Source organism: Somniosus microcephalus, chromosome 13 (assembly GCF_052327205.1).
Source record: "Somniosus microcephalus isolate GS21.2 chromosome 13, FLI_Smic_1.0, whole genome shotgun sequence".
NCBI lineage: Eukaryota > Metazoa > Chordata > Chondrichthyes > Squaliformes > Somniosidae > Somniosus > Somniosus microcephalus.
The window spans coordinates 71155708-71168716 of NC_140999.1; positions in this window are offsets into that span (position 1 = coordinate 71155708).

Below are 13009 nucleotides of genomic sequence, written 5' to 3' on the forward strand. Positions count from 1 at the left end.
GACAAGACAATGTCCGACAACTTCCTTGCCTCCTTCACAATGCACATTCCCCTGTCCTCCTCCAATCCCACGTTATCATCGCCAGCTCCCTCACAAACTTCCAAGCACTTCACCGTTGACCCTGTCCCCATCACTGCCGACTTGCTTAATCGCTCCCTCGTCTCTGCCTTAAATGTCCTTGTTCTCAGCAAAACAATCCAGTCCCCAATTACTCCTCCTGATATAGCCCTCATCCCAAGTCAAAGGGGCACAAATTTGATGTACCTAGCACACAACTGCATTATCACATCAAGCTTCACTCTCCTCAGCCAAAACCGCCTTACTTCAGAATCATCCGAGGGCAAGGCTTCTCTTGCCCCACGGCCAACCATGCCCTTAAAACTCTATTCCTTCCCTTCTACCCTCACTTCAAAGATCAGATCTGAGGAGCTCTTGGATTTTGTCTTCAAGAGCGAGGCCATTCGTGCAGCTGCCGTAAATTTTTTCTCACACCGCCCGCCACCTGTGAAGGAATATACTATAGCATTTTTAGAAAAATACACTATCTTATGAAAGAGGACAAGTTGTTGACCCTGAATAAATAACCTTATTGAAACAGAAGAATGGGATGGCTCCGAGTAGCTGACCTTTCGGGAACAACACAATAGTCAACCCTGGCTATGTGATATAAATTAAACCTCTTAAAGATGGCACATAAGATAAGGAATATCTGCCCTCGTGAAGATGACACATAAAATAAGGGACACCTGCCTTTCACACCTTTTGATATGGTGAACCCAGAACACCTGGAGATGGGGCAGATTCTGGAATATTACAAGCTGATGTGGCAGTAAAGAATTGCAGAAGTCAGCAAAAAGATGAATAGTGATAATTAACTTGCATCAGCAGAAACCTTAAAGGAAATACAACTGAAAAAGGGTATAAATATTGAAGTCTCAAATCAGATAGCAGTCTCGCTTTAAGCGGGCAAGGCGATTCTCAACTACAGAGGCGGCTCTGTGGTCTTCCACTCTTTCTACCTTGAGGATCAAAGGTATTTTGATATTGATGTATATCATGTATAGAAAACTTTAAGAACTGTAATACTATAGAACTGTAATACTATAGCGAAGTTAAGATTTAAAAGTAAGATTCTCTGTTAAAAAGATCGTATTTTTTCTCTTTTTAGAACTGTTAACGTTGCGATTGACTGATTCACCAACTGTAAATTGCATGTCGGCTCTTTTAATAAATCTTTGTATATTTTTAGAATTGTCTCACATAAGTCTTCTGTATCAATAACTCACAAACTCAATCTCTGTACACACTTTGGTGGAGAGTTACATTTCTGAGGGGAGTTCTCCGGACCCTCATAATATCTGGGACATTACAGTCTGGCTAAACTTATTAAAAGCGCTATCTAGAGGACGGTAATATTCTTGGGTTGTTCCTTTCCTTTAGGGAGAGATAGCCCGGACCTTTAGAACCAGTTAAGCGTCTTTAAGATTCGGCTACCTCAAACTTTAGTTGAAAGTGAACATCTGAGAAATACACCTGATCCGGGATAGCCCCAAAGGGGCTAGGACAAGTAAATATCCTTTCACACCCATAAGTCTTTCCAGGGCCCCCATTATTTCTTTCCCAGTTTCTTGCTCATCTACCCCCTGCCCACTCTAGGTTCATCTTATCCATGAGATCCAAATTCCTGCTCCCTGGATCCTCTTCCCACTCAACCCCTGACCACCTCCCTTTCCTGCCCCATCTCTGCTAGCTGCCATTGTTAATAGTTCTTTCTCCTCGGTTACCACCCATCTCCCCTTCAAAACCACCAACATTGGGAAGACCAAAACCATTATCTTCCAGTCCGACCACGGACTTCATCCCTCTTCCTGGCCACTCCTTACTGAGTCAAATGGATGCGGGTTCAAGCCACACTCCACAACATGAGTACATAATCCAGGCTGACATTGCTAAATCAGACCATTCACTATCTTAGTGTCCTGCATGACCCTGAGCTAAGCTTTGAACCCCATTATCCATCCCGCTTATTTTCTTCTTTGCACACTGCCCACCTCTTCTATTAAAGCCTCATCAGCACAGAAACTCTTATCCAAGCCTTTTTCACCTCCTGACTCAACGTCTGCTTTCTGGCCTCCCATTCTCCACCTTTCATAAAGTCCAACTTTATGATTAGATCAGGTGGCTCATAAGGAGAAAAACACCAATCACATTTTCAGGACATCTCAAAGTGCCTCACAGACAATGAGTTACTTTGAAGCACTGTCACTGTTACATAGGTAAATTCACATATAACACAAGAGCTGCAAACAGCAATGAGGTGACTGGTTTAATCAGTATTGGTTGAGACACAAATATTGGCCAGGAGATTGAGAGAACTCCCTGCTCTTCGTCAAATAGTACCTCAGGATCTTTTACTTCAACCCGAACAGGCAAATGGGACTTTGGTTTAATGTCTCATTGGAAATGCGATTCCTCTGACAATGTGCCACTCCTGGAGTACTGCAATGAAATGTCAGCCCGGATTATGTACTCACATTGTGGAATGTGACTTGAACCCACATCCATTTAACTCGGGAGGTGAGAGTGCAACATCTTGCTCTTAAAGTAGTCAAGGATGAGACATACTCAAACTATTATCATAGAAATTTACAGCACAGAAGGAGGCCATTCCACCATTGTGTCTGTGCCGGACGAAAAAGAGCTATCCAGCCAAATCCCACTTTCCAGCTCTTGGTCCATAGCCTTGCAGTTTACGACACTTCAAGTGCATATCCAAGTACTTCTTAAATGTGATGAGCATTTCTGCTTCTACCACCCTTTCAGGCAGTGAGTTCAGACCCCCACCACCCTCAGTGAAAATAGTTCTCCTCAACTCCCCTCTAATCCTTCTATCAATTAGTTTAAATTTATGTCCCCTGGTTATTGACCTCTCTGCTGAGGGAAATATGTCCTTCCTATCCACTCTATCTAGGCCTCATAATTTTATACATCTCAATCAAGTATCCCCTCAGCCTCCTCTGCTCCAAAGAAAACAACCCCAGCCTACCCAATCTTTCCTCAGCTAAAATTCTCCAGTCCTGGCAACATCCTCGTAAGTACCCTCTCTAGTGCAATCACATATTTCCTTTAATGTGGTGACTAGAACTGTACGCAGTACTCTAGCTGTAGCCTATTCAGGCCAAGTTTGAGCAATAGGTGGGGATGGGCCAAAAGCCATTGTCCATGGACATAATTGTCCATTTAATAGCAGCAAAGATTTCTAGTTAGTCCTGATCTCTATGGCTAAGCTACTCACTTGGAAATTATGAGACCAAACATTTAGTAACATTACGACTATTACTTGGACTCTTGTACAGATAAAGTAAGTGTTGCCTTTGAAGTTTGGGCGGAGGTGTACACATCCTGTTGCTGACCGGTTACTTTGCAGTGTAAACCTTTGGCATTGACGACAGCTGTAGTTTGGACAGGCTACATCCTGCTATTGATTTAGTCTCTAGCACGCTGTTGGGACCAAGATCAAGTAGTTACAAGAAGTTTAAAAGTGGAAGAGTGTCACTTCATGGATTAATGATGTGGTTTCACACAGGGATAAGAGCCCTAAATCATTTACATGGTGCTGAGAGTACATAAATGTTACCTGGTGAAATTGTACTTTGCAGTATGCATTACACCATTGGATTGTATACTGACGTAAATATACAAAGATTCACTAAAATGTTTAACATGCACTAATTCTCTTTAAGAAACATTTGAAACACAACAAAAACAAAACTAATACAAAAGCAAAATACTGTGGATTCTGGAAATTGGAAATAAAAACAGAAAATGCTGGAAATACTCAGGTGGTCAGGTGGCATCTGTAGAGAGAGAAACAGAGTTAACGTTTCAGGTCGATGACCTTTTGTTAGAGAAGTACAGAGGCAGGGAAAGGAGGTCTGTGATAGGGTGGAAGGCAGGAGAGATTGAATGACAAAAGGGATGATGGTGCAAGGCAAAAGGAGATGGTAATGGGACAAGTAAGGAAACAAAAGATGGGTCTAGAGGAGATGTAAATGGGAATCTCAGAATTAACAGCTGCCGTCTGAAAAAATGGGGGCAGAGGTTATGATCTGAAATAGTTGAACTCAATGTTTAGTCGGGAAGCCTGTAAAGTGCCTAATAGAAAATTGAGGTGATGTTCCTCGAGCTTACGTTAAGCTTCATTTGAACAATGGAGAAGGCCAAGGACAGATTGAGTGGGGCAGAGAATTAAAAATGACAGGCGACCAGAAGCTCGGGGTCACGCTTGTGGACTGAACGGAGGTGTTCTGCAAAGTGGTCACCAAATCTACGTTTGTTCTCCCCAATATAGAGGAGACCACATCATGAGCAGCGAATACAGTATACTAAATTAAAATATGTACAAGTAAATCGCTGTTTCACCTGGAGTGTTTGAGGCCCTGGACGGTGGGGAGGGAGGAGGTAAAAGGGCAGGTGTTGCATCTCCTGCGCTTGCATGGAAAGGTGCCGTGGGAAGGGGTGTATTGGGGATGACTGTGGAGTGGACCAGGGTGTCGCAGAGGGAATAATCCCTTCCTAATGCTGAAAGGGGAGAGGAAGATGTGTTTGGTGGTAGGATCACGTTGGAGGTGGCGGATGTGGTAAACCACTGTTATCGTTCACAACCGTTCACTATTGTTACACTGCACCCACGAGGGTGGGCTCTGTTATTTAGCCAATAAAAACCTATAGTTACTATCTTAACTCGTCGCTTTTCATGGAATGAATTGATAGGTGATGCGCTATCAATTACTCATAAAAGACCGAGAGTTAGAAGAGTAACTAAAGGCTTTTATTAACAACAGAATGGAGGTCTGCCTCGAGTGGTCGACAGGCCCAGGATACAAGGGCTGGGGAGCAGTCACCTTTATACTAGGACCTGTGGGAGGAGTCAGCCGAGGCATGTCCAGGCATGTACACAGTGGAATACAAACAGGAATACAAACAGTGGTTTACCACATTCACCCCTTGTTTAAAATTGAGTCCGGCGGGGTGAAGTGTATTAAAAGTTAGTGTATTGGAGTCTCTCCGGAGGTCTTGTCTGCCGCTGTGATCGGCGTGGCGCCGGCAGGGGTAGTGAAGCTTCCAGCGTCGAGTCCAGCGTAGGCTGTGGCACAGGCGTGTCGTCCTCGTAGATGTCGAGCGGGTCGCGGGGCCCAGGCCTGCCGTCTGCTGGGGCTGGATATCGGATCGTGGGGGGGGGGGGGGGTGGTAGTGGGTAGTGGGTTACTGCGGTCCCCGAGGGTGCAAGGTCTCTTATGGAGACTGTGTCCTCCCGCCCGTCCGGGTATGCGATGTAAGCATACTGGGGGTTGGCGTGGAGGAGGTCGACCCTCTCGACCAGGGGGTCCGTTTTATGGGTCCTCACGTGTCTTCTCAGTAGGACCGGCCCTGGGGACGTCAGCCATGGCGGTAGCGATGTCCCCGATGTGGACTTCCTTGGGAAGACAAACATTTTCTCATGAGGGGTGGCGTTAGTGGCAGTGCAGAGCAGTGACCGAATAGAGTGGAGCGCATCGGGGAGCACATCCTGCCAGCGGGAGGTTGGAAGGCCCCTAGACTTTAAGGCTAGCAGGACGGCCTTCCAAACTGTCGCATTTTCTCTTTCCACCTGTCCGTTCCCCCGGGGGTTGTAACTGGTGGTCCTGCTTGTGGCAATACCCCTAGTTAGCAGGTACTGACGGAGTTCGTCGCTCATAAACGATGAGCCCCGGTCGCTATGGATATAGCTGGGGAAGCCGAACAGGGTGAAGAGGTTGTTCAGACATTTAATGACCGTGGCACTGGTCATGTCCGGGCAGGGGAAGGCGAACGGGAAACGGGAGTACTCATCAATAATATTGAGGAAGTACACATTGCGGTCGGAGGAGGGGAGAGGCCCTTTAAAATCAACGCTCAGGCGCTCGTGGCTTTTATCAGGTGGGCCCTGTCTGGTCTATAAAAGTGCGGTTTGCACTCAGCGCAGACTTGGCAGTTCCTGGTCATGGTCCTGACCTCCTCAATAGAGTAAGGCAGGTTGCGGGCCTTGATGAAGTGGAAGAACCTGGTGACCCCCGGGTGGCAGAGGTCATTGTGGAGGGCCCGCAGTCTATCGATCTGCGCGCTGGCGCAGGTGCCACGCGATAGCGCATCCGGGGGTTCATTTAGCTTCCCGGGCCGGTACAAGATCTCGTAGTTGTAGGTGGAAAGTTCGATTCTCCACCTCAAGATCTTGTCATTTTTGATTTTGCCCCTCTGCTTGTTGTTAAACATAAAAGCAACTGAACGCTGGTCAGTGAGCAGGGTAAATCGTTTTCCGGCCAGGTAGTGCCTCCAATGACGCACAGCCTCCACAATCGCCTGGGCCTCCTTCTCAACAGCGGAGTGTCTGGTCTCCGGGCCTTGGAGGGTTCGTGAAAAGAAGGCCACGGGTCTCCCCGCCTGATTGAGGGTAGCGGCCAGGGCAAAGTCAGACGCGTCGCTTTCCACCTGGAAGGGGATGGATTCGTCCACTGCGTGCATGGTGGCTTTGGCAATGTCCTCCTTGATACGGTGGAAGGCTAAGCGGGCCTCTGCCGTCAAGGGAAAAGAGGTGGACTTGATCAGCGGACGGGCCTTGTCCGCATAGTAGGGGACCCACTGGGCGTAATAGGAGAAAAACCCTAGGCACCTCTTCAGGGCCTTGAGGCAGTGGGGCAGTGGAAGTTCCATAAGGGGACGCATCCGGTCGGGGTCGGGGCCGATGACTCCGTGTTCCACAACACAGCCAAGGATGGCGAGGCGGTTTGTGCGGAATATGCACTTCTCCTTGTTATATGTCAGGTTTAGGAGTTGGGCGGTGCGGAGGAATTTTTCGAGGTTTGCGTCATGGTCCTGCAAGTCACGGCCGCAGATGGTCACATTGTCCAGATATGGGAAAGTGGCCTGCAACGCATTTTGATCTACCATCCGGTCCATCTCCCTTCGGAAGACGGAGACCCCGTTGGTGACGCCAAAGGGAACCCTAAGGAAGTGATAGAGGCGGCCGTTTGCCTCAAAGGCAGTGTACTGGCGGTCCTCAGGGCGGATGGGGAGCTGGTGGTACGCTGATTTCAGGTCAATGGTCGAGAAGACGCGGTACTGCGCGATCTGGTTGACCATATCAGCTATGCGGGGGAGTGGGTAGGCGTCCAGCAGGGTGTAGCGATTTATTGTCTGGCTGTAGTCGATGACCAGGCGCTGCTTCTCGCCGGTCTTAACGACCACAACCTGGGCTCGCCAGGGGCTGGTGCTGCCCTCAATAATCCCTTCTTTCAGGAGCCGCTCCACTTCGGTTTTAATGAAAACCCTGTCCCCGGCACTGTATCGCCTGCTCTTTGTGGCGATGGGCTTACAGTCGGGGGTGAGGTTAGCAAACAGTGGTGGGGGGGTGACTCTGAGTGTGGAGAGGTTGCACCTGGTGCGCGGCGGGCAATTTGGAAGCTGCTGGCTGCGGACTGTGAGTGGGGGTAGGGGTCCACCGTACGCCATCGTAACACTTTTAAGGTGGCACTGAAAATCTAACCCCAGCAGGACGGCAGCGCAGAGGTCAGGCAGGACCAGAAGTTTAAAATGATCGTACACGGTCCCGTCTACTACGAGTGTCACCACGCAGTAGCCGCCGATGTCCGCCGACTGGGACTCGGAGGCCATAGAAATCCGCTGTTGCGCAGGCAGGACTGGGAGAGAGCAACGCCGCACCGTGTCGGGGTGGATGAAGCTCTCCGTGCTCCCAGAGTCAAAAAGGCAGATTGTATCGTGACCATTTACCTTAATGTCCATTGTGGAACTGGCCAGTTGGTGCGGTCTCGCTTGGTCCAGTGTAACGGATGCCAGCGTAGGGGTCGGTGTGTCGCTGCGGGTATCAGATGAGGCGGTGTCGGGGGCCTGCTGCGTCCCGGCTGTCGTCCAAGATGGCGGCGTCCATGATCCCCATGTGGCTGGAGGCGTCCAAAATGGCTGCTGTACCGGTGATTCGCACATGGCCGGGGAGGTCCAAGATGGCGGCCCGCATGGCCCACACGCGGCGCTGCTGGGGTTCGGGGTGGCTTTGGCCCTGCAGACGCTAGCGTAGTGTCCCTTCTTCCCGCAGCCCGAGCAGATCGCGTTTTTCGCCGGGCAGCGCGCTCTGGGGTGTTTTGCCTGGCCACAGAAGTAGCATTTCTGGCCTTGGGGCACTGCTGTCTGGCCTTGGGACACTGCTGCGGTAGTTGGGCCGTTGTTGGGGTGTGGCTGGGGTGGCACGGCGCTATGAGGCGGTCCTACCGTGTCCCAGGCTGTCATTCCCCGCGGCGTCCACGGTGCAGAGGAGTAGGCATCCATGCCCCGGTAGGCTGCATCCAATGATAGTGCGAGTTCAGAGGCCTTGTTGAGGTCGAGGTTACTCTGCTCCAACAGTCGCTGTCGGGTGTAATTGGATCTGTGGCCCGCTACAAAAGCGTCCCGGATAAGTTCCTCTGTGTACACGGCGGCCTTTACATCCTTACAACCACAGGCCCGGCCAAGCACAGACAGTGCCTGAAGGTATTCCACGGTCGATTCCCCAGGTTGTTGTTTACGACTCCCCAGGAGGTGCCTGGCGTACACTTCGTTCACTGGGCGCGTGTACTGGTCCTTGAGGAGCTTGATAGCGTCCGCGTACGAGGTCGCGTCTTGGATGACCGAGTACACTCGGTGGTTCACTTTGGAGGTCAGGACATCCAGTTTGTCCTCGTCCGATTTGATTGCTTCGGAGGCGGTCAGGAATTTTTCGAAACACTTAAGCCAGTGAGTAAACTTGGTGGATGAGTCCGCCTCCCGATGATCTAAGTCCAGGCATGCTGGTGTGAGGATCTTCTCCATTATAAAAATGTTGTTAATAAAATTGATGCGCTATCAATTACTCATAAAAGACCGAGAGTTAGAAGAGTAACTAAAGGCTTTTATTAACAACAGAATGGAGGTCTGCCTCGAGTGGTCGACAGGCCCAGGATACAAGGGCTGGGGAGCAGTCACCTTTATACTAGGACCTGTGGGAGGAGTCAGCCGAGGCATGTCCAGGCATGTACACAGTGGAATACAAACAGGACAAACAGGAATACAAACAGTGGTTTACCACAATAGGTATATCAGCGGAAATGGCGGAGGATGATCCGTTGAATGTGGAGGCTGGTGGGGTGGAAGGCGAGGTCAAGGGGACCTCTATCGTGGTTCTTGGAGGGAAGGGAAGGGAAGGGGTGAGAGCAGAAGTGCAGGAAATGGAATGGACACGGTCGAAGGCCATGTCAACCATGGTGGAGGGGAATCCTTGGTTGAGGAAAAAGGAAGACATGTCGGAAGCACTGGTATGGAAGATGGCATCGTCAGAACAGATATGACGGAGACGGAGAAATTGGGAGAATGGAATAGAGTCCTTACAGGAAGCAGGATGGGAAGAAGTGTAGTCAAGGCAGCTGTGGGAGTCAGTGGGCTTAAAGTGGATGTTTGTTGATAGCCTATCCCCAGAGATGTAGACAGAAAAGTCGAGGAAGGGAAGGGAAGAGTTGGAGATGGACCATTTGAAGGCAAGGGAAGTGTGGCAATTGGAAGCAAAGTTGCTGGAATTTTCCAGTTTGGGGCGAGAGCCGGAAACAGCACCGATAGTCATTGATGTACCGGAAAAAGAGGTGAGGGAGGGGACCTGCGTAGGACTGGAACAAAGAGTGTTCAATGAAAAGGCAGGCATAGCTAGGGCCCATGCGGGTTCCCATAGCAACACCTTTTATTTGGAGGAAGTGAGCGGAGTTAAGAGAGATGTTGTTCAATGAGAGAACAAGTTCAGCCAGACAGAGGAGGATGGTGGTGGAGGATGAGGACTGATTGGGCCTCCGTTCAAGGAAGAAGTGGAGTGCCCTCAGGCCGCCCTGGTGGGGGATGGAGGTGTATAGGGACTGGACCTCCATGGTGAAAAGGAGAAGGTTAGGGCGAGGATACTGGAAACTGTTAAAGTGGCGGAGGCCGTCGGTAGAGTTGCGGATGTAAGTAGGAAGAAACTGGACAAGGGGAGAAATCAGTTCTGTGGGATCAGAATAGGCTGAAACGATGGGTCTACCAGGGCAGCCCTGTTTGTGGATCTGGGGAAGGAGGTACATAAGAACATAAGAAACAGGCGCAGGAGTAGGCCAATCGGCCCTTCGAGCTTGTTCCGCCATTCAATGAGATCATGGCTGATCTTCTGCCTCAACTCCATTCACCGGCCCTATCGCCATATCCCTTGATGCCCTTACTAGTCAGAAATGTTGTATGCTTCAATGAGATCCCCTCTCATTCTTCTGAAATCAAGAGAATACAGGCCTAGTTTACTCAATCTCTTCTCATACGACAGTCCCGCCATCCCAGGAACCAGTCTGGTGAACCTTTGTTGCACTCCCTCTATGGCAAGTATATCCTTCCTTAGGTAAGGAGACCAAAATTGTACACAGTACTCCAGGTGTGGTCTCACCAAGGCCCTATATAATTGGATGGAGTAAGACTTCTTTACTCCTGTGCTCAAATCCTCTTGTAATGAAGGCCAGCATACCATTTGCCTTCCTAATGGTTTGCTGCCCCTGCACATTCACTTTCAGTGACTCATGTACAAGGACACCCAGGTCCCTTTGAGCATCTGCATTCCCCAATCTTGCACCATTTAGGAAATACTCTGCCTTTGTTTTTTCTACCAAAGTGGATAACTTCACATTTATCCACATTATATTCCATCTGCCATGTTCTCGCCCACTCACTGAGCCTGTCGAGATCCCCTTGAAGCCTCTTCACAACTGACACTGCCACCTAGAAATTAAATATATTCAAGAAGGAGTTAGATATATTTCTTAAGGCTAAAGGGATCAAGGGATATGGGGAGAAAGCAGGAACAGGGTACTGAATTTGCATGATCAGCCATGATCTCATTAAATGGTGGAACAGGCTCGAGGGGCCGAATGGCCTACTCCTATTCCTATCTTCTATGTTTCTAGCTTTGTATCATCAGCAAATTTGGAAATGTTACATTTAGTCCCTTCATCCAAATCATTGATATAGATTGTGAACAGCTGGGGCCCAAGCACTGATCCTTGCGGTACCCCATTAGTCACAGCCTGCCATCCTGAAAAAGACCCGTTTATCCCTACTCTTTGTTTTCTGTCTGTTAACCATTTCTCAATCCATGGCAGAAGCAGACTGTGCAGGGTTGGGGGACTATGAGGTTGGAGGCTGTGGAGGGAAGATCTCCAGAGGAGATGTGGTTAGTGACAGTCTTGGAAACGATGGCTTGATGTTCGGTGGTGGGGTCATGGTCCAGGGGGAGGTAGGAGGTGGTGTTAGAGAGTTGATGCTCAAGGTAGAGGTCGGTTCGCCAAAGAGAGCCACCCTTGTCAGCAGATTTAATGGCAAGGTTAAGGTTGGATCTGAGAGAACAGAGTGCTGCAAGTTCAGAGGGAGGTAGGTTAGAGTGAATGAGGGGAGCAGAGAAATGGAGATGGCTGATGTCTCATTTCCCAATGAAAAGATCTAGAGAGAGTAAGAGGCCAGGGGGAGAGTTTCAGGTGGAACGAGAATTCTGAAGATGGGAGAAAGACTCCTGGCCAAAGAAGTGAGCACAGAAGCAAAGGCAATGGAATAAGAGCTCACCATCATGCCGAGCTCAAAATTCATTGAGGTGGAGGCATAAGGGGATGAAGCTGAGGCCTTTTCTGAGGACTGATCGTTCAGGGTCAGAGAAGGGAAGGTCAGAGGTGATAGTGAAAACATGGCAAGGAGTGAGATTAGAAGGAATAGGATCAAAGGAAAGTTAAGGAAAAGGTGGTTCCAGAGGGGCGTTGGTATCCAAGAGTTGCTGAAGCTTGCGATCCTTGACACCTGAAAAGGAAGAAAAAAAGTTTTTTTGTTAAAGCGCCGGATGAGCTGAAGGATGAAATGGAACTGCGGGCCAGGACAGCTTTGAGATGGAGTGAGTCAATGCTGCTGAAGAGAGAGGTCGAGTGTGTGCATGTGGCGACGCATGGCGCGGAGCTCAGGATGTGGCAAGAGCAGTGGTTTGAGGAACACTGAAAATCCTGGAGATATCTGTAATCATGGGTGGATCCGAAACACGAAGGGTGGTATTTCAGTTGGAATCCACGTGGAATAAGTCGGAGCCGGAGACAGTTGCCGAGATGTGGCTGTGAAAGCGAGATGGGAAACAGAAAGCAATGAAGATGAACATGGTAAAAGAGACAAACGGAAATCCTGGAGAGAAGAGCAGAACTTCAAGGTGGGCATTCCTGGAAGAGAAACGGCGGTGAATTAAACACGAATACAGTAAACAGAGTCTGTGTCCACTATATCACAAGTAACAAATTCCAGATATTAGCCATGTTGTTTTCACATTACAACAGTGACTACATTTTACAAATACTTCATGGGCTGCAAAATGCTTTGAGACGTCCCAAGGTTGTGAAAGGTGCTATATAAATGCAAATTTTCCTCCCACCAAGTGCAACTCATCACCAAAGAGCAGAGGGATATTTGCGTGACTTATTCCATTATCAAAGTGCTCCCCCTAGTGGCTGGTTAGGTAAATACATTATGCCAGGAGCAATAGACCAAAGGGTAACAGGATCGATTTGAGAGTCTACGTTCGGTTACTGTAGCTCTAGCAAGATAAAGAAATAAAGCAACACGTTTTCTCACTCCTGATCTAGTGATGTGTGGGTGTGAGGAATCAGGCAAGGCTCAGCTGTGATGCCATCCATGTTCAAATAGCCTGAGGGGAGGCAAGCTGGCTAAAAACAATTGAAAAGCTTACATGACCTCTGTTCATCAGAAGCATTACTTTGAGCTTTGAAATAACCCAGCAACCCTTCCACTACACACAGGGGTATTGCACAGTGACCATTATGGGCCAGATCTGCTTTACAATTGGTCAATGATCAAAGGGCACCAAAGTGAAGAATCTAAAATTAAATGAACAGAATGTGAATCGTAGCCCTGTGAAGGA